Source organism: Nycticebus coucang, chromosome 3 (genome assembly GCF_027406575.1).
Source record: "Nycticebus coucang isolate mNycCou1 chromosome 3, mNycCou1.pri, whole genome shotgun sequence".
Classification (NCBI taxonomy): domain Eukaryota; kingdom Metazoa; phylum Chordata; class Mammalia; order Primates; family Lorisidae; genus Nycticebus; species Nycticebus coucang.
In genome coordinates, this window is record NC_069782.1 from 116,583,254 (window position 1) to 116,606,528 (window position 23,275).

The 23,275-nt window shown below is 41.9% G+C and overlaps 1 protein-coding gene across 14 annotated transcripts in view; it reads right to left on the bottom strand.

The window, feature by feature from the left end:
• SGMS1 (sphingomyelin synthase 1) overlaps positions 1 to 23,275 on the bottom strand; it is a 297,687-nt gene that overhangs the window by 182,030 nt on the left and 92,382 nt on the right. For all 14 annotated transcript variants that reach the window (XM_053582627.1, XM_053582640.1, XM_053582635.1 and 11 more), the window contains one exon: positions 13,072 to 13,163. The gene's annotated coding sequence lies outside the window, so the exon portion shown is untranslated. The remainder of the gene's footprint in view (positions 1 to 13,071; positions 13,164 to 23,275) is intronic.

Genomic DNA, 23,275 nt, shown 5'->3' on the forward strand with positions numbered 1-23,275 from the left:
AAATGCAGGCGCCTCTTACACTCCTTTATCAAACACTCCAGAGGGGCAATACACACAAGTCTGCTCACACTCTGTCCAGCAGAGCAAGCGGAATACAGTGAGAGCTGTGGGGTTCACCCCGGCACCTTGAACTGCATCTGACTTTTACGGATCCCTGTGGCAAATTTTATCACTTGCATCCAACTGAATTTACTGTATAATACAACCACCTCCCCCCGTCCCCAAATTAGCCAGCTAAAGCCAACAGCTGGTATAACAACAACACTAAGCCAGCAATGACAGACACACACTTGGTGACGCAAAGCTCTTAGGGAGAAGCCACACTACATAGCTTTACACTATCCTTGGGGGCTTCACACCCCCATATGCTGATACCTAGAGTGGTGATACCTGGGAGAACTTCAGAACTAGAGAACTGGAGACTCCAAACCTGTGGCTCCCCTGGTGTCAGTAAGTCCAGCTCAGTCTGGGCCGAGAGGTCGTCTACTTAACCCTCCACAACAGATCCCATGAGGGCCCCTTTGTACAGTGGGTCTACTGAGGTGCGCCCACCGTGCCCCCACAGGCCTCAGCCACTCAGCCAGAAGCCCCCCAACTCAGGCTTTAGGCAGGGCACACACCCCTAATTGTGGTGTGACAGCAGCCCTCTTAAAAAATACAGTCACTCATTCTGTGAGTTGTTTTTTTAAGTAAAAAATCAAATGAGAATGTACATACAAGCACCTCAAACATTTAAAAAGCTACGTTCTACCAGTATTAGGAGTGTGTTGGGCCAGTATAGGCAATATGAATAAAATGAACAAGAGAACAGTACTTCTTGGCTTTAGAAGAACTTAGGGTAAGAGAGATTCTCACACACACACGCACGCACAGTGAAAATACTATGCACGAATGAAACATCAAAATGCAAGGCAAGACTGAAGCACAAGCTGGTTAAGACAGGGAGGAAAGTCCTTGTAATTGGGCTCCATCCCCAGACTGAGCATTAAGGCCTTCCACAGGAACAGGGCATCCATGTATCTGAGCCAGGGAGTGTTAAATATGCAACCAACAAGTTCTGAAAGCAGAACAGTGCAAGGGGAAGACTCTCAGGGCCTAAGAACTTCTCTGAAAACTACTAATCTTCTCCTTAGGTCAGAGCCTGGTCCAAATGATATACAGAATTGTCAATTACCCGAGTGACGTTACTTTAGAGACACCCATAGACCTGTATCTGTCCCAAAGGGTTCTTTTCCAAACATCTGCCACGGTAAGGCAAACTCCACCTCTAGAAATCCTTCAGGTACAGATGTCTCCCTCCGCTTTGGACTAGGCACAATGAAGTCCCATCAAAAAGTGGGGACAGAGAAACCCATTTCTGGCCAGTGCCTGGCATGACCGCTCCTTTTGCCTGAGGGATCCATGCTTATAAAATCTTTCAAGGCAAACTGCTCTCTCTTCCCTTGTAGCCCGTACACATTTTTGTTCTTAGTCTTTAATGCTATTTGTTCACATATCTCTCTCCCTGTTCAATATCCATAGCCCCAACAGTTTGATTCACCTCTAGATCTCCTAATATCTGCACCCCAGCTCCCATACACACAGTAGGTGGTCAAAACACACTCTGTCAACAAGCAAGTTATGAATCTCAGATTATAATGTTCACAGCAGGACTCTGAGGGAGCAGAGTATGAAGCAGATGGGTCTTAATAGGAAAGATACCTCTCAGAGGCATGGGACAGGCAGCCCAGTTCAAGAAGTGTAGCACAGAGTAGCTGGACCTAACAGCAGGGTGCCTGGGCACCCGAGAGAGGGCGGGGCGGACAGTGGGAGATGGTGTGAGAGCGCAGGAAATAGACTTGCCCATACATCACAAAGCTCAGCACCTGACCAGTCTGGCATACACAGAGGGGGAAAGCAGATATACTCTGAGGAGGAAAGGAGGGAGAGAAAGGCCAAGCTCTGTCTCCATGACTTCGTTTCTAAAGGCATTTGCCAAAAGCTGGGTAAGGGGAGAAAAGGAACTCCAAAAAAATGTAAGTATTTGCAGTAGCTGACTCCCATGGCAAGGTAAAAAACATTTTCTTTTTCAGAAAATATTAGATTGGCTGGGTACGGTGGCTCACGCCTAACCCAGCACTTAGGAGGCCAAAGCAGTGGATTGCCTGAGCTCATGAGTTCAGGGCCAGCCTGAGCAAGTGTGAGACCCTGTCTCTAATTAAAAAAAAAAAAAAAAAGCTGGGTGCTGTGGTAGGCGCCTATAGTCCCAGCTATTTGGGAGGCTGAGGCAAAAGAATCGCGTGAGCCCAAGAGTTTAAGGTTGCTGTGAGCTAAGACGCTACAGAACTCTACAGAGGGTGACCAAGAGAGCCTTTGTCTCAGAAAAAAAAGAAAAGAAAGAAAGAAAAAGAAAATAGCAGGTTATAGATGCTTCTTTTGTCTCTTTCCAGAGAGATCCTAATCTTTTCTAACCTGTTGCATGCCACTTCCAAAACCCTATGGGGGCTCTTTGTAAATAGGGCATGGCCTGGGTTGAGAGCCTAGGAGGGTTGGCTCCCAACCTGCAATGCCTCCTGGTCTGGCTAGCAGGAAGCTTGCAGGCTGCCCAAAAGCTGATGGTAAAAGAAGACACTACTCTTGGCCCTGCATTAGTTGAGCTGCCACATACAGAAACTGTTTGATGATTTGTAAGTGCAAGAATCCCAAATCAAAACACTTGTTTTGCAATTTTAAAGTATCAGAAAATCGTTCTGGCCACTGTTTCCCAAACTACTAGCTGTTACAATCACTACATGGCTTTTAAGGAGGGCTACCTCTTACCCAGCACCTTGACCTTTGCCACCATGCAATGCCCAGGGTAATACCATAGACATCTGGAGAAGAGGGGGGCCCTGTGCCCAGCTACTCTTCCCCACTACTGGAAAACTTAGCAAGTCTTCAGGGAAGATAGCCCAGAGAGCTCCTAGGTCATGATCTGAAATATACCTAAAAATTGTACAGAGATGCCCTTTCACCAGTTTTGCTTATAATTTCGGCATATGTCCACATGTGGATAATAAATGCTACCATTACAAGATATTTGGCAAAAACACTGAGCCTCTCAGATACCAGGTACTTAGTACCAGCAGATCCCCAGTCACACAAATTCAAGCTACACGAAATGCTTCCACTCTCTGTGGTAACTAAGGTTTCAACCAAGACAGCCCTTCCTTCCTGACAGCACAGAGCATCACAAGGTAAAACAGAAACTGGCAACTGCAAGACGGCTGTCCGTGGTCTCTGCAAAAAACAGCAAAGCAAGTATAACTTTCCCTCTCAGCTCCAGTTTGGAAAGGTCACCAGAAACTAGTGTGGCCTTCTGACCACCTAAAGGACCTCATGGTTGTTCCCAACAAGTATCCCAAGCCCCTACAATTTCCTCTCCACCCTCATTCCATCCCACATGCAAACTGCCCTTTCCAACCTGCTCAGTTAAGAAACGGACAGCCCAAGGTGTGGACAACACGATGGCTTCTTCTGACCCAGAGGTTGAATTAACAGCTCCAGACTCACCCAAAAGGTATTATGATATTTGATTAAAGATGAGAACAGCATTAACACATAGTCATCAATTAATGACATCAACATTAAGGTTTACATTAAGCTCAAAATAAAGCCACTTAAGCCCAAACTGTCTTATTATATTTATTTAATATAGACATCTTTAAAAAATATAAGGTAATTTAGCACAAATATTTCTTTTTTTTTTTTTGAGTTGATATGTTCTTTTTTCAGATGTTCATTTCTTTTTTTTTAATTTTTTTTATTGTTGGGGATTCATTGAGGGTTAGGTTACACTGATTGCAATTGTTAGGTAAAGTCCCTCTTGCAATCATGTCTTGCCCCCATAAAGTGTGACACACACCAAGGCCCCACCCTCCTCCCTCTGTCCCTCTTTCTGCTTCCCCCCACATAACCTTAATTGTCATTAATTGTCCTCATATCAAAATTGAGTACATAGGATTCATGCTTCTCCATTCTTGGTTATTATTTTTTTTTTATTTATTTATTTATTTTTTTTTGTAGAGACAGAGTCTCACTGTACCGCCCTCGGGTAGAGTGCCTTGGCGTCACACGGCTCACAGCAACCTCTAACTCTTGGGCTTACGCGATTCTCCTGCCTCAGCCTCCCGAGCAGCTGGGACTACAGGCACCCGCTAGCACAAATATTTCTAAGTGCTATTTCACATCAGAAAGTGGAACTGGGTTATTTTTCAACAACAGGACACTGCCAGGGAACAGCAGGGGCTATTTACAAAATGACCCCAAAGAAAACATCACCCTCCATGTATTTTCAAGCCCATGAGGAATAAAAAAAATGAAATCAAAGCCGAGTCTTAAACCTTACTTCAATTCCAACCTTCTTACCGAAGGAAAGAAGGCATATTGTTAAGTTCAAAAGATCCAAACAAGATATCAAAACGCTGCTTGTGAGCACCAAACAAAGGATATTTCATCTATTTTATCTACAAATGATAAAAATGCAATTCATTGCAATTACGCACGTATGCTTCTGCCTACCGGCCTTTGTGTTTTGTCAGACACTTCTGAACAATGCAGTCCCAGTCCGACAGAGAGGTGCATTTCTCCTAGCTAACACAAGGTCAAGAAGGGAAATTAACATTTTGGTGACTGTCTATCCACCAGGCTATCAAACTTTGATATAAGAAGTCTTTGAAATTGCTAAGCGTCACTGAATATCCACTCTCCCTTTCTTCCTTCTAACAGAAAGAACCCCCAGGTTTTTAACGATACCCATAATAAGAACTGCTGTCCCCATACCCTTTCAGCCAGGTGTGGCCATGTGGCTCTGCTCTAGGCCAGCAGTTCTCAAAGTGTGATCTGGGGACACCCGGGAATCTCTAAAATGCTTTAGAGACCCATGAGGCCAAAACTATTTTCATAATAATATTAAGGCACTATTTGGCTTTTTAAGGCTCATTCTCCCAAGTGTTTAGTGGCGTTTTTCAGAGGCTACTTGATATCCAAGACACCACAATATGCTGACTGAAGAAGCAAACGCTGACAACCCATCCAGCCAGACGTTAAAGAGATGTACAAAAATGTAACACAGTGATACTTTTCTCATTTACAGTTGGAAAATAATTATCCTTCATTAAAAGGTAATGTATGCTGACCTGTAATGAGGGTTTTTTTTCCCCCTTTGGCTTTTTTTGTTTTTGATTTTTGAGGCAGATTCTCACTTTTTCACCCCGGGTAGAGTGCCATGGCATCATAGCTCACCGCAACCTCAAACGCTCGGGCTCGAATGATTCTCTTGCCTCAGCCTCCCGAGTAGCTAGGACTATAGGCGCCCACCACAACGCCCAGCTATTTTTTTTTTTTTTTTAGAGATCACATCTCGTTCTTGCTCAGACTGGTCTCGAACTCCTGGGCTCAGGCAATCTACCTGCCTTGGCCTTCCAGAGTGCTAGGATTACAGGCGTGAGCCACCTCGCCTAGCCTTGTAATGGGTTTTTTTATTATTCTTAAATGAATTAAGTACTTTTAAAATTTCTCACTTTTAATTTCTAATATAGAAAATATATGTATTATTTTTCTATTGTTGCTGTAACAGCTATAAATTTGGGGGGGCTATAAAATAACACATTTTATTAACTTGTAATTCTGAAAGTCACAAGTCCAAAAACAGGTCTTACAGGAATAAAAACAAGGTGTTGTCAGGGCTAGTCTCTCAGGAGGGTCCACAGGGAAGAGTGCCCCCCGTGAACCTCTCCATAGTGTGGTCAGCCTCCCAGCAGCACTGTTACTTCAGCCTCTGCTTCAATCCTTACACCTCCTTCCCTGACTCTGAATCTCCTGTTCCCCACTAAGAGCTTTTATGACGACACAAGATCCACCTGGATAATTCAGGGTACTCTCCCTATCTGAAGATCATTAACTTAACCTCATCTGTAGTCTTCTGCTATGACAGGCTATACATTCCAGGTTTAGAGGCCTTATTCTGCTGCCACAGTCAGCAGGAGATAAGTCACAGAAGCAAAGCTCTTTGGGGGTTTTGGTAAGAGCATGAAGTGGTCTGAAAACCAAAGCATTTTAAAACCACTGCTCTAACACATCAATACATCAAAGCAGTTATTAGGTGTGAGAAAATAAAACTCGGAAGAGCTAAGCAATTAACCAAAGTTCTGCAGACTGTAAGTAGAATGAACTTCAACTTGAACCTAGGTAGTCTGGCTATGAGGAACCCTAATATGATTCTCCCATTCCATGCTGCAACCCCTAAGCTCTTCTGTAGCAAAGAAAAAAATTATTCTGCAGGCATCAAATAAAGAACATGACTACAAGCATTCAGATGTGAATTTGGTAAGCAGGAGGGGAGACAAGTTGAAGAGGAAGGTATTTAAAATAATCCTAACTTTTCAAAACCTTATTTAGAAATACACTAATTCATTATTTTCTGTAAGAAGGGAGCCAAATGTCACAAATGGCCGAGTGTTTCAGGGCCAAGTCAGAGAGAGATGAGTAACGATTCTCCCCGGAGAGGAACATGACTGTGACGAACACACAAGAGACACAGGAAGCAGTGCTTGGGGTCACATGCACACATGACAGGGCGGCCACCAAAGGCTATTCGTGGTCACTGTCTTGATAGTGACAGGCCCAGGGTTGGTTTGTTTTTCATTTTCATTTCAAATTAACAGGAGGGTACGAATTTTTAGGTTACAATGTTCAAGTTGTAGAAGAGCCCTTCGCCCACGGGGTGTGCTGAACACCCACCACCTGGTGCACATTAGGTGAGAGCTGGCCAAGCGGCCTCCCCCCTCCCCATCCCCTCATTTTTGTGTTTTATCATTCCTATGAGCATGTAATTATTTGCATATTGGTTTCACATTAGTGTTGAGTACATTGGATAATTTTTTTTTACCATTCTTGAGATACTTTACTAAGAAGAATATGTATAGAGTAAAGGTACCAGTTTTTAACACCCTGAGTTGGACATACCTGCAAGACCCCATTCTTGAACTGTTTTCTGCATCTTTTTGCTGTGACCAGAGTCATAATTTCACAGTAGGAAAGAAATCTTGCTAATGATCCAAATCACAATCTTCAAAGGGATACATTTTTTTTTTTTTTTTTTGTAGAGACAGAGTCTCACTGTACTGCCCTTGGGTAGAGTGCCATGGCGTCACACGGCTCACAGCAACCTCTAACTCTTGGGCTTACGCGATTCTCTTGCCTCAGCCTCCCGAGCAGCTGGGACTACAGGCGCCCGCCACAACGCCCGGCTATTTTTTTGTTGCAGTTTGGCCGGGGCTGGGTATGAACCAGCCACCCTCGGCATATGGGGCCGGCGCCCTACTCACTGAGCCACAGACGCCGCCCTAAAGGGATACATTTACAAGAAAAAAGGAGAACTGAGAGACTCACAGGGTCACTTACTGCTCTGCCAATGCGCTGCCCAGACCCAAGACAAGAGAGCTGCGTGAAAGCAATCAGGTTTCTTTCCTTACACCCAAACAGTGATCAACTGAGGCAGATGGCTCCCCAGCCCAGGATGCCTGGCAGGGTCCCCTTGGGAAGCCCTACAGGGTCCCCTTGGGAAACTCTGCCATCTGGCAAGCTTCTCCATCCTACTTTCATTGCTTCCCAGCTCCCCAGATGAGCTTCTGGGGTGCTCAGCTAACCCAACCCCCATTTAGCAAGCAAAAACCAACAGCAGTGCCTGAACTGCCAGCCAAGAAAAACCCAAAAATAGAAGGATACAGATGTAAGTTACTACTCATTGGGATTTGCTATCCAAGGGAGAAAAAGCCACAGAATTTTCTGATATTTATATTTCCCACATGAAAGTGTGGGACCAATAGCAGGCAATTTCTCAGAGAACCTCTACCATGCAACTAAGCACTTCCTAGGAATGGTTTCAGTGTCTGACTTTTCCCTGATTACACTGGCATTACAAAAATCCTACCTGTAAGCTACAAAACAAAGACTTTTACAAATTAGAGACACCTAACCTATCACTTTCATCCCCAAATCTATGTAGCCTCTAGCAAGGTATGGTTGCTGACAGGTGATTAGTCTGCTGCAGAATGAATAAAAACTAGTAAATCAACAGTCTCATTTGACATCCATTTTGAAAGAAGTTTTTTCATGTGCCAAAGCCCAAAGCAACTTTAACATTCTAGACACCAAAAATTTCACACTGCTTTCCATGCCTGTTAAGGAGATGCAGAATGTGGAGCTCACAGAGATGCCACCTATCACTCACAACAGCAAACATCTGCTTTCTGCGCTGCATGTGAGGAAGAAAGGGATCCACAAGGAAAGAGCCACACTGAATCTTTCATATGCAGGATTCTGAACAGAAAGAAAAATGACACTTTGACAGAAAGTAGATTGGGCAGCATAATGAATTGACGCTGCACATGTACTCCCTTCTGATGAGTTATCCCAAGAACGGTAATTCCAACTTCAAAGGGAGGAAATACTCAATAGGTGAACTAGAAAAAGAAACCAGGCAAGTGTGGAAGGATATAGCATATGATGTGGGTTGGCTAGTGTTTTCTTTTTTTTGAGGAGTCAAATACTATGATTTTATGCCTTTAACATTTGTTGCTTTCAACCCTTTTTTCTTTACACTTTCTTTTTTTCCCCAAAGTTTCAAAAAATAGATACCTAATATTTATAAATAAAAATAGAAGATAATTTCAAAAAAAAGATCATGCCAAATCTTATAGACAACAGAAAAAGAAGAAATGCTTCAAATTCATTCTATTTCATCTGGTCTATATAATATCATATCTATATACCTGATATTAAAATTAGAAAAAATATACTATAAAGGGAAATTACAAACATATTTCACTTATAAATGAGGATGCAATATCCTAAACAACATATTAACAAGTTGAATTAAAAATTCCTGGTTTTAAATTAAGGTCTTCCTGTTGAATTAAAAATAATTAAAAAGTAGGGTGGCACCTGTGGCTCAAAGGAGTAGGGTGTTGGCCCCATATGCCAGAGGAGGTGGGTTCAAACCCAGCCCCGGCCAAAATTGCAAGGAAAAAAAAAATTAAAAAGTATTGCTCAAATAATGTACTTTGGTCAAAATTAAATCCAATTTATGTGAGAATTAGTCACTATTTTCTTTTCTTTTCCTTTCCCCACTCTTTCCCTCTTTCTCTGTCTGCTCTTTCCTTCCCCCCCCATCATGTCATTAATTGTCATTAATTGTCCTCATATCAAAGTTGAATACATACATGCTTCTCCATTCCTGTGATGCTTCACTAAGAATAATGTGCTCCACCTCCATCCAGGTCAATACAAATGTTGCAAAATCTCCATTTTTTTTTAATGGATGAATAGTATTCCATGGTATACAGCTTGCCAAATTTTCCTAGGTTGAGGGGCATTTAGGCCACTTCCACATTTTAGCGATTGTATACTGAGCTGCAATAAACAGTCAAGTACAAATGTCTTTGCGGGGGGAAGCTGGGTTTGAACCCACCACCTCTGGCATTTGGGGCCAGCGCCCTACTCCTTTGAGCCACAGGCACCACCCTACAAGTGTCTTTATAATAAAAGGTTTTTTTGTTCTTTCTGGATAAATGCCCAGTAATGGGATTGCAGAATCAAACGGGAGGTCTAGGTTGAGTTCGACTTAGCTAGCTTTTAAGAAGATCACTATTCTAATATTTTCCTTTTGCCATTTAAAGTTTAAAGGTTTTAAAAAACAATTGATAAAGGGCACATACAGAAAACTAATTTTTAAAGATTATTCAGGCATGGTTAATTCAGGAATTATAGTAGATTAGATATTTATAAGGTCTTCCTGTTACAATTAGATGGGTCATCTCCAAGTTGAGAAATATATCCCATGAAAATATTAAAAATAAACTTTGTCCTGAGATCTGAACAAAGGACAATAAGAAGAAAGAAAAAAAAAGAAAGCCAAAGCTGCCTGGAGGCAACTATGAATACCAGATAGGAGGCTTCTGTACCTCCAGCTTTCACCAAGGTGGGGAAAGCTGAACCTGACATCAGGTTTCCAAAGGGGACCAAAATGGCGCAGGGACTGCAGCATCCTTCTGGCTGCTAGTACAAACACACACAGATTTCAAGAAATAACTATTTGAAGACTCCAAGACACAATTATCGAACAAATACTAGTACATAATCAAAACTCAACAAGCACACTAGGAAAGAAGTACGAAGAGAAATTCAGAACCCCAAGGATTTCAAATACTGATATTATCAAATGCTGGATAGGAAATAACTTTTCTTAGGTGTTGTTTAAAGATATGAAAGATGAAGCAAAAAAAAAAAAAAAAAGAGCAACCAAAAAGAAACCATCAAAAAATATTTAGGCATATTTAAAGCAAATGTAAAGATTTTAGAAACAAAAAATATATACCATTGAAATTTAAAACTCAATGGATTGGTTAAACAGAAGATTCAACACAGCTGAAGAGAGAATTATTGAACTAGAAGCCAAATCTTAAGAAATTATCCAGGATAAAGTGAAGAAAAGCAAGAAAGAAAATATGAGGTAAAAAGATATGAAGGATAAAAAGAGAAGTCCTAACATCCATTAATGCAAAACCAGAGGACAACAGAAAGAACAGAGAAGAGACATTTTTCTGGCATTAACAGCTGAGAAATTCAGAGCAGATGAATAAAATTAATCTATGGATACATAAAATACAATAAAGATTAAAAATAGAAAGCTGTACATAGACACATTATAGCAAAATTGCAGAAAGACAAGTAAACAAACTTAGAATAAGTGAAATCATCTACTAAAAAATGACAAATGAGGGCAGTGCCTCTGGCTCAGTGGATAAGGTGCCACCTTAGTGGGTAAAGTGGAGGGTTCGAACCCGGCCCCAGCTAAACTGCAACAACAGCAACAAAATAGCCGGGTGTTCTAGTGGGTGCCTGTAGTTCCAGCTACCGGGGAGGCTGAGGCAGGAGAATCACTTAAGCCCAGGAGTTGGAGGTTGCTGTGAGCTATGACGCCAGATCACTCTACCAAGGGCGATAAAGTGAGACTGTGTCTCCAAAAAAAAAAAAAAAAAAGACAAATGAAAGACTAACAGATGTCCTAATAGAAAAATGAAGCTATAGGACAATGAAACAGTGTATTCACAATGCTGGAGAAAATAATGTTCAACTAAGAACTGTTCACAGTAAAATAAAGACATTTCAGAAACAAAAACCACCGAGAGAGGTTACCACCAAGAGAGTCTTAGGAATAAAAGATTCTGAAAAAGGTAAATACCCACATGTATCATCAAAGGAGAGAAAGGAAAGAAAACAAGAAATTAAACTTAGATAAATGCCATCTCTAAACAATAACAATTGCATACTTGGTAAAGTGAAACAAATAACAGAACTGAAATACAGAAAGAAGCACATAAGCACAGAAGGAGAGTCTTCATTAGGTGTCTTTTAAGGGATAAGAATACCTTAAATAATGACTAACTTTAAAACTGTTAAGTTTGCACAGTGTACTTTCAAACACTGTTAGAACAGAAATAGAATGTATGATTTCCAAATCAGCAGAGAAAAAATTAAAACACAAACCAATAAAAACTTTAACACAAAAGAACAAAAAGATCAGCAATGAAAATATACCATTTACACACAGTTAAAAGAAAATTTCAAACTATACTTCAAAAAGAAAAACACAGAAATAAGCTGTATTAAGCCATATAAGAAAAGTATAAAATTTGTCTACATTAAAATCATTAACTTTGTTCTCCAAGGGATACTAAAAAACGAGGTATTCAATCTCACTATTAATCAGTGACAATGATACACCATTTACACCCACTCTTCTGGCAACAAAACACCAAATGTTGGAGGGAAATGAGACAGTAGATAAACTTTGACAGATTCTCACAACAGATCTGTATTTAATCATAAAAATTAATTTACCACCATCACATGCAACAAGTGAATCTGACAACAGGACCAAGCCACACAAAAAGAAAAGTTGAAAAATACTACATGCAAGATACCATTCGTTTCAAGCTTAAAAACAAGCAAAACTAAGCAATATATTATTTGGACATACATACAGTCACAGTAGTCATGTGCCACAATGGAAATCAACAGCTGACCTTCATGTTCTACTTCAAACTCTGTCTCTTATCTCTGGTTGGAACTCTTGATACAGGGCGGGTGGCACCCTGCAGTGCTGAGGGGAGGACCTGCTGCCTCTGCCCTGGCAGTGTTGCTGCAGAGGAATGTGTGTGTGTGTGTGTGTGTGTGTGTGTGTTGGGAGGAGGGTGGGGGGAGGCAGCAGGAGGCTCCAGAAGCCAGAGGAGCCAGACACCTGCTAGTGAGACACCAGGGCCTTAGTGAATCCCTCCCCTTGCACTGGGCTGAAGAAAATCTCTCCATTTCCTAGGCCTGGCCAATTTCATGTAGGTTTTCTAGGCCTGGGAACAAAAGGGATTGTATCCATTCACTTGTAGGGCTATATAACCCCTAGACGAAGGACCCAGAGAGATTTTTTTTCTGACTTGAGTTTTTCCCTCTGCCAGAAGCTCTGATGTTCTGTTTTCTTTTCTATAAAATAAATCTCGTCTTACCACTGATCTGTGGTCCCTGGATTCATTCTTCAAATCCCAGAGAAATTCCAGTATCACTCTGAGCACCACTGGTCTAAACTGTCCAACTCCTAAGAAGAGGGCAGTCCTACTAACTAGTCTTCCAGGATAAAAGCCTCAATCAAAAGCAATTCCAAATTAAGGGAAAAAGCCTGGGCCCGAATGACATTCTAGAACCTTTCCCACCTGGTTTATGTGACTTCAGATCTAGCAGCACCCTTTGCTGTCATTTCCAGTCACTCAAGCTAATGATACTAATTCCTGTGCTCTTTGTTTTACACATGTCTGCCATGCTGGCCCACGTCGCTTGCCTCCCTGAAGAGGGACCTGACCTCTTCAGTTCTTTCTCATACTTTCCCCAAACCACCTGGGCCTCTCCTTGGCTGATTTCACCCTGGGACACCACATAGGCCTGGAAGTTCCCCATCCCAAAAGAGCCTCACATACAATCTCAGAATGAAACATGACTCACCTGTACTGCCTTTTACGCACTCTGCTGAGCTCCAATGTCACTGTTTTTAAAATTCAGAAAGTCCACAACTCCTTTGGTCACTGAAGCTTTGCCTGGAATAACAAAGACCGGAAATGAGAAAGGAGGCAATGAGAAGGAACCGAAACGTCCAATGCAGAAAGAATCTCTCTTGTATCACCAATCAAGTAAAAACTCAATCTTTAATAGGAAAAATGACCAGCCAATTAAGGACAATCTCTGCCTTATTTTAACCAAAACTATTAATCTGCATTTTCACATGCATTTTCTCACTGGAGCCTTACAATCTTGAGAACAGATGAGTAGTAGTTTAACGTGCAACAGCTAAAGTTCACAAAGGCTAAGGAACTTTTCCCTGACCACTCAACCAACAAGTGAGAAAGAATGAATTGGAGCCCAGCTCCATGAACCATTGTTCCCAAGTCTTCCATGACACCAAATGGAGTAATACTTTCAACATGAACAGCGATCTTATTGTTTCTTCTTGTATTAGATATACCTCTTAGCCAACAGGTGTGGACTGGTTCTGCCTGCTAAAGACATAGACACTACTACAGGATTAATATATTTAACACAGACAACCCAAAGGGTAGAAAATTCACACCTAGGCAGTCAAGAAAAACCTTAATATGCCTTCCAAAATTTATTATTTGGAAATAATTTCGAGCTCACAGAAAAGTTGCAGAATAATAAGAGCCCAAAGACCACTCATGTCCTCTTTATCCAGATTCATCTACGGTCAACATGTAACACACTTCTTTCATCGTTCTCTCACTCTCACCACACTCAATTTTTTTCTGAGCCATATGGAGACAAGTTCCATGTAACATATAGCCCTTTTGCTCTAAATACTACATAATTTATTTCCTAAGAATAAGGATATTCTCTTACATAATCCCGATTTAGTTATCAACCTTAGAAAATTTAAGATTGATACAATATTTTAATCTGCTGCTATATTCAGTTAACCTAATAATGCCCTTTATGGAATTTTTTTTCTTCCAATTAACTGCCATTTTTCTCCCTTTAACCTAAAACACGCAGCTTTACTTTGTCTTTTATGACATTGACACTTAAGAAGAATACAGCTTCTCCCTTTTTTTATATTAGGGGATTTTATATTAATAGAACATTTTCATTTTGACTTATCTGACATTTTCTCAGGTGATTCCTGATGATTCAGTTCAGATTATACATTGTCAGACCAAAAACTACAGGCATGATATTTTCGTGTCTGGATATCACATGTGAAGGGACGTCAAGTCTATCTTCCCCAGCTTAGTGATGTTAATTATTCTGATCACTGAGTCAAGGTGTTGTCCAATTTCTCCAAGGAAAAATTATTACTTTTCCCCTTGCAATTAATAATTCATCTATGGGAAGACACTTTCAGACCATGCAAATAACTCATCCCTCATCAAAATGAGCCCCTCAGTTTGCACCCACTGTGATACCTGCCTCTTCAAAACTTTATACCGTGATGGGTGCAACACACTGACTGTTTCGATTCCAGCATTCCCTCTGTACTACCACTGATTACTCAGCACTCTACATGGTTCGTTCATCTATTTATCTACTTAGGATAAGCCAGGATACACAAAGTCCTACTTTTTAAATGATTCATAATTTATACCTATACTTGATTATTTTGATGCTTCAAATGGTCTCAGACTTACCCAGGAAGAGTCCCTTCAAGCTGGCTCCCTTAGCTTTGTTACATACCACATCTTTCTTTCTTTTTTTTTTTCTTACTTCTATTTCCTTAGTTTCTGACATTTACAAAAAATTGATCTGGACTTACCTTGTACCTATCCTAGATGTTGTCTCATCTCCAGAAAGAAGTTTCTCTCCATGGAGAATGCTGGTACAGACCAAGATCTGGTATAATACTGTTTTACAGTCACTATCTGCTTCTGCTGATTACTTTCTATTTTGAAGGAGTCACATTTCCCTGCTTCTTTTTTATTATAAGGCAGACAATAAGAAGGTATTCAGTTTGGTTCAGTGGCAACCAAATTCAGTACTCCTGATCCCGTCAGGCTTGGTTGAGATGGGTCTCCTTCAGTTATGTCCTTAGTCCCTAGGACAGACCTTACTCCAAGGTATGGTCCTCACCCTCAGCTGAAGGGCTAAGGTCAAGGCCAGACCCCTCTCTCACTAATGCGCAGCCTTTGGCTTTGCCACCCTCTTCTTAACCTGGCAGCAGCTGTTCTCTGCTAAGTCTCACCCTTCAAGAAGCTCCCTCCTCTCCAGCATCCTGCCATACAAATTCCAGCCTGGAACTCCTCTACCCGCCTTCATCAGGGCTGTGAGACCATCATGCTCTGCCAGGGCCTGCCACCCTGAACCATGCAAGGAAAGTGCACAAGTAGAAAACCAGGGTGACTGTAGGCCCCCTCATGTGATTCTCTCCTCTCCAGAATCACAGACCTGGCTGCCTGTCGTCCTCTGTCTCAGAGGTGGTTGTCCCATTTTCCACTTGTCTACCACAGGAGGGGCTAAGACCAACATCTGTTAACTCTCTTTCTCTCTTCATGCCTCCATCATTAAGTAATGACTGAGGAACACAGGGCCGCTCTTCCAGGGAGAGTTAGAATAAGACACTGTCAACACATAATAAATGCACTTCATTTCAACAATTCAGAGAAACTCACTTTCCAACTATCTGTTTCTTAGAAATGCATGTGCTTTTCCGGCAGCAGTGTGGCAAGAGAAATGCTCTCTAGCAGTGAGGCCAGTCCAAATAGAATGACAGGGAATGTCTCTATTCCTTCCAGAAAGCTGACCCTGACTTCAGATAGCCAGCTGGCTATCACTGTGACATACATTTGCATTTACTTCCATAACTCTTCCTCCAAATGGCATGTGCGTGCGCACGCATACTCACAAACTAGAGTCTATCCAAAGCAATGAAAGGTAGTTGAGTTTCTGTTCTTCATTTTTCTTGTTTATATACTGAGGGGTAGGGAGAAGATTCCTGTTCACATAAATCATTTTCTGATGTATTTCCATTCCCATTTCGAACAACTCTTGAGAAAATGATCAGAAAATAGTGAAAAAGAAAACTTGTAACCCTAGTTACAAAGCTAATTAAAAGAAAACTGTCAAGTAAGAATAGTATTTTATCACTTATTCCAAGAAAAGAGGATTTTGCAATCATAGAAAAATGGGGAACAGGTCTTTCCCCACACACAAATCAGTAGATTTATGCCCCCACGTGAAGACGCACATGCGTGATCTGGCTGTGTGCCAGGCTGACCTGTGGCCTCTTGCTACTTCCTGAGATGTCTTCACGTTAGAAATTACAGCCCATCTAACTCATTTTCTCAAAAGGAAGCAACGTGTGACAAGCTATGCCTTCGTCTGGTTTTACTTCAGGTCCCTTGCAGCTCAGAAGCAAGCGTCTGGTGTAAACACAGTGCTAACCTGTCCTTCGCTCCACTTTCCACCCAGGCAGTCCCCATCCTCCAGGGACTCTTAGCAAAGTCTTCTTACAGGTCTCTGCGGTCTCCCTCGAGTCTGCATCTGTCTGGTGCCCTAATTAAGTATAAATTCTTCTGCAGGTCTCCATATCTCAGGAACTCAGCCAGAGCCCCTGAGCTTGATGAAATAAAACCTTCACAACTGCTCCCAGCCCCTACTTGCACTCCCTCTCCCTACACGCTATGCCCCACTACTAGCAACACTCACACCCATTTCCCCTTCAGGAAACACCTTTTTCTTTCCCTGACTAATTCACTGGGGCCTGAAACCTCTGGGAAATCTTTCATGACCACCATTCAGAGCTCGGTTAGTGTCCCACCCCATGCTCACTTTCACAGTCACTCACCTCACTGAGTGCTTTATGTGAGCTCGGCACAGACAGGCGCTTAACATGCATTATCTCATTCAGGGCAGTACTAACTCCGTAAAGCAGGTGCTGTTATCGTCAGTCCACTTTACAGAAGAGCAAACACACACAGGGGCTGCACAGGGTCCCGATGTTACACACCCAGGAGTGACTGAGCCAACTTAACGGGCCTTTTATTATGAACAGCATGAAACATATTTAGCTGAAAAATCAATAGTATAACAGGGGTTTCCAGACAAGAGGCCCAGAATGGTGACCCCAAGACAACACTACAAAGGGTAAGAAGAAGATATAACTCATCAGATCCTTCAGAAGAGGGAACCATAAAGAGACACATGAACTAACACCAATTCCTCGATGATAATGCCCATAACAAAGAACAAGACAGGGTAGCCAGCAATTTCTAACAGTCTGGTAATACTGTGCCCCCAGCCCTCAGGCCACACAAGTACTGCTCTATGGCCTTTCAGGAACCAGGCTGTACAGCACATGAGCAGCAGAGAAGCAAGCAAGGCTTCATCTATATTTATAGCCGTTCCCACCACTCACATCACCGCCTGAGCTCTGCTTCCTGTCAGGTCAGTGGCAGCCTGAGATGCTCAGAGGAGCACAAACCCTCCAGTAAACTGCGCTCACGAGAGATGCAGGCTGCACGCTCTGCATGAGGACCTAATGCCTGCCCATCAGACGCAGAGCTGAGGTGGGATTGTCTAGTTGTGGGAAAACAAGCTCAGGGCTCCCTCCCACTGACTCTGCATTATGGGGAGTTGTATAATTATTTCATTATATATTTCAATGTGATAGTAATAGAAATAAAGTACACAATAAATGTAACACACTTGAGTAATCCTAAAATCATCTCCCTTGCCTCCCCCACAATCTGTGGAAAAACTGTCTTCCATGAAACCGATCCTTGGTGCCAAAAAGGTTGGGGACCATTGCATATACACCATAGCTCAAACAAAATAATGTTTAAAGGTAGTGGGGGGAATAAAGAATGATTTTTTAAAAAGAGGTATGAAGGCTCGGCACCTGTAGTTCAGCAGCTGGGGCACCAGCCACGTACACCAAGGATGGTGGGTTCGAATCCAGCCCACGCCTGCCAAACAACAATGATAACTACAACCAAAAAATAGCTGGGCATTGTGGTGGGCATCTGGGAGACTGAGGCAAGAGAATCGCTTAAGCCCAAGAGTTTGAGGTTGCTGTGTGCTATGACGCCGTGACACTCTACCAAGGGCAACAAAGTAAGATTCTGTCTCAAAAAAAAAAAAAAAAAGAAAAAAAAAAGAGGTAGGAAATCAAAGATTAAGAAGCGTTCTCAGAGCAAATAGTCTGGAGTATTTGCAAAATTAAATCAATTTCATGCTCAAGAAGTTCTTATATTGTAAAACCAATAGGATCCTCTATTAGGGGTAACATGTTGGCTCCTATACAAATCGAGTAAGTGAGGATTAGCATGTGGACATAAGGCTGCTCTATCCCATCTGGGCCCTGTATGTCACTGATCCAGGGTGCCGTTTCTGCTCCAGATTGTGGAGTTGGGGAGTTAAGCAAGGCATGAGCAGGAATGTTGATGACCTGCTGCCTACAAATGCCACCCTGACAGTCAGAGAGAATCAACATTTCAGAACAGGCACCACCTCACACAGTGTACAGACCCTGACTGTGATGGAGGACAGAAAACCTCATTTCATAATAAAAATCAACCAGGGCCAGATCCATGCTGGGCTCCATACTTTTGGGAAAAGTTGAAAAACAAAAAAAAATGAAAGAGGATCAAAAGTAGAAATGCAAAGATCACTGAAACCTAATTTGATGTACGAAATTCATAGAGAAAGTTTAACCTAGGGAAAAGAAAATCAGGAAGACCATTTTAATATCACTTTAAGCACTACTCTCTATGAACAAAGGATGGGATTTTTCCTTTTTCATCAAAGATACAGCAATGAAAACTTTAACCTAAAGCATGAGAATTTTAGTTTCAACACAAAGACTTCCCCCCAAGCAAGAATTTTTAGCTAAAGAATATGAAGTCTGTATATTCAGTCTATGTTAAGACCAACATGCAGATTCCCATATTGATATTCAAATAGAATACACGGTTCTGCCTTGGGAATTGCAACAATACTCATGAATATAACTTTACTAGAAGCTAAAGGTCACTCAGGAAGACCTGAGGGGACGCCCAGCTTCAAAATATAACTTCTTAACAGGGACAACACCCATGACACTTCTTTATAAAACAGGATGATACCTGTCTCATGAGGTTTGAGAAAGAATAAGTTAAGATTTAGCCTGTGCCTATCACACAAACATGACCTCGTCAATGTTAGCAATTATTATTGATAAATAAATTTATCTGGGCTTAGGCCAACTTCTTCCAGTTATTCAATCCCTGGATCTATTAAAGCCAAGAATGTTTGGGTCAACGGGGCAAATAAAACTTCAAGATGAAAAAGAAAAAGAACTGGCCATGTGTTCAACTCTGCAGCCTATCCATAGCCGCCCACTCCCTCTGGACACACACTGACATCGTGTGTGGAGCACCAGAGCCTCCAAGGAGAAAGTGATGACACAATGGCCCAGCCCACAGCTGTGCTCAAAGAACATCACCACCTTAATCATGAACCACAAACACTTGCAGTGTCCTCACCAGGTATCAGGCAGTGACTACACTGTGTATATTCTTATAAATATTTATTCTTTTCATCCTCATAACAACTCTTTAAAGTATTATTTATCATCCCTAGTTTACAGATGTGAAACTAAGTCACACAGAGAAAAACATAACCTGCTCTGCCCGTAGCTCGGTAGGTAGGGCGCTGGCCACACACACACCAAAGCTGGAGGGTTCGAACCCAGCCTGGGCCAGCTAAAACAACAAGGACAATTGCAACAACAACAACAAAAAAATAGCCAGGCGTTGTGGCAGGTGGCTGAAGTCCCAGCTACTTGGGAGGCTGAGGCAAGAGAATCACTTAAGCCCAAGAGTTAGAAGCTGCTGTGAGCTGTGATATCACAGCACTCTACCCAGGGTGACAACTTGAGACTCTGCCTAAAAAAAAAACAAAACCTAATTGCTCTATCTTACAGTAGCCTGCACATAGCTAGGCTGTGATTTAACTCCAGGCTGTCTGGTTGCAGGGTCTTGGTCTCTTAGGCACTTGATATACTGCCTCTCCCCAGATTTGACCACTAAGAATTCTTAGTGGTCAAGGACCCAGCAGGAATATAAATAAAGTGCAGTGCCTGTGGGTGAATTGTGCTATCTTGACATATAACAGAAAGAACATAAGTCCTTAAACTCCAAATTGATGTATTTACACACTGCAGCAATCCAGAAGGAAAGTCATCCAGGAACGTTTGTGCCTGTCACCCTGGAAGGCCATCTTCTCAGTTACTTCACACACACTGCAGCAAAAGAGAAGGGCTAAGAACCTGGGCTTAGAAGTCAGACATGTCTGGTCCTCTAATGACACTTCTGTGACCTTCAACAAGTAAATGACTTGTCAGACCTCTCTGTGCACCAGTGCTCTCACTGTAAGGACTGAATGAGACAACTTATATAAAGAGCTTAGTTCTTGCACCTGGCACTAAGTACTAAATAAATAAAATAATAAAAATAAATGAATATAATTCTGTTGCTTAGGACTCAGTCCTAAGCCATATGGACACAATTATGTCCATAATTTTGTTCTATAAACCAAGGATGCAATTTTTCTTTTTTTTTTTTTTTTGAGAAAGAGTGTCACTCACTATGTTGCCCTCAGTAGAGTACCGTGGCGTCACAGCTCACAGCAACCTCAAACTGTGGGCTTAAGCAATTCTTTTGCCTCAGCCTTCCAAGTAGCTGGGACTACAGGCGCCCACCACAATGCCCAGCTTTTTTTTGGTTGTAGTTATCATTGTTGTTTGGCAGGCCCAGGCTGGGTTCGAACTCACCAGCTCCAGTATATGTGCCTGGTGCCCTAGCTGCTGAGCTACAGGTGCTGAGCCACCAAGGATGCAATTTATAGGATTTGAAATACATTGGGGATCCATTAAGATATCAATAAGCAGTGGAGCCTGTAGCTCAAGCAGCTAAGGTGCCAGCCACATACACCAGAGCTGGCGGGTTAGAACCCAGCCCAGGCCTGCCAACCAATGACAACTACAACCAAAAAATAGCCAGTCATTGTGGTGGGCACCTGTAGTCCCAGCTACTCAGGAGGCTGAGGCAAGATAATCACTGAAGCCCAGGAGTTTGAAGTTGCTGTGAGCTGTGACACCATGGCACTCTACCCAGGGCGATAGCTTCAGGCTCTGCCTCAAAAAAAAAAAAAAAGATATCAATAAGCATAAACTATTATAACTCAAAAAGTATGATAAATCTGTGTTTCAAAATGATAGAGAATTTTAAAAGTCCTCTATCTTACGAAACAAAAGCCAGTGTTGTATATTGAGAGCATACTCTGTCCTGTAACGGACACTTCACAGATGTTATCCAGTCTGCAACACCACTCAAGGGCTTGTCAAATGATCCTGATTTTACAAATGAGGATTCTGACCCACTCAGGGGTTAAGTGACCGCACTAACAACAACCAGCTGAAAGATTTACCAGTGGGGCAGTCAGAAACACAGCCATTCCACAAAGCAGCTCGTTGGCACCAACCGGAATTTCACTGAGCAACATTCAGTGTAACCCATCTCTACCTCCCCAGACACATACTGTGCTTTAAAGAAGTCCAAATCCCTGAGAGATCATGATATGCCACCACACTGACACTCTACTACAGATCTCATTCTATCATCCAGTTCAGTCTCAATGGTCGTTGGAAACACTGTCAGAAGTGAGCAGTCTACAAAGTGCCAGGGCTAACCAAAACTGATTAGATTTCCATAGTGACGCGCTGGGTTCTAAAGCTGGGACACGGTGAAAACAAGGACACATCAATGGCATAAGACAGACAGTGTTTGGGGTATAGAGAGACGGGAAAGGTAATAAAAATATACTTATCTAATGTTGTTGATAACACAGCATCCTTATCACAAATATCCAAATCAATGACGTGTAAACATTTTCTTTTTTTTTTTTTGAGACAGAGTCTCACTATGTCACCCTCAGTAGAGTGCTGTAGCTTCACAGCTCACAGCAACCTCAAACTCTTGGGCTTAAGCGATACTCTTGCCTCAGCTTCCCAAGTAGCCGGGATTACAGGCACCAGCCACAACACCCAGCTTTTTTTTTGTTGTACTTGCCCTTGTTGTTTAGCAAGTCCAGGCCGGGTTCAAACCCACCAGCTCCAGGGCATGTGGCCAGCTCCCTAACCACTGAGCTACAGGCGCCAAGCCTAAACTTTTTCTATTTACACTTTTCTATGTGTCACCCTGCTCTCCAGAAAAAAGAAGACAGCAAGAAAGTCATGCAAACCCTAAGACTTAAGTCTGCTTCTGATATTCCAGAATATAACTGCCATCCCCGAGGCCAGGGTTTGGTCACCACTGCATCCTTGGCATAATACACCGCCAGGCATACTGCAGGCCTTCAATAAATACACATGGATATTCATACCTAGCCATGATACAAATGTAGAGGAGAAACGTGGGAAGGGCTGCCTGAGAAGGATTACTTTTCCCATTCAAACTACTCTTCGGAATTTAGTAGTCCTAGAAACATGGGATTACAAAACATCAGATTTTCTGAATCATTTTGATGTTTTTAATAAACACATATTACATTATACTTTGGGGGTTAAAACTGCCTCTCTCCACCCTTTGAATATTCAAAATATTTGCCAATATTTTAAAATATTTGCTGGCCTAAACAAATGCCTTGTAATCTACTCTTTTAGAAATATGAATCACATATATATAAATACATTGCATCACTGTACTTGACACAGCCGTTACTAAGAAAAAGGCTGGGCCAACTATAGTTTAATGGAGAGACAGACTATAAAAGAATAATTACGATACTGTATCATAGAATAAGTGTTTTCAGCAAAGTAAAACCATATGCCTAAGGGCACAGAAGAGAATGACTAACTGCTTATGTTTCAGTCCTCACTGTAAGAAAGGAGCTTGCTTTCCTGCAATACCCTTTGCAATTTCCTTATCCAATCCTCACTTTTTTCAAAGCAGAAAATAGCAGCACAATCAATCTACATACTAAATATTCCTAAATAGCCACTGTGCTTCTCAATCATCATCATATCCCTTGAAAAACTGCAGACTGCCTTAATGTGTACACACTAGTTAAATAAGAAGCTTCTAAGTAATGACAGCCACACTTGGACCACATAACTTGACCACTTCACTATTTTAGCTGACCTTTATCAGTATTTTTTGGCCTT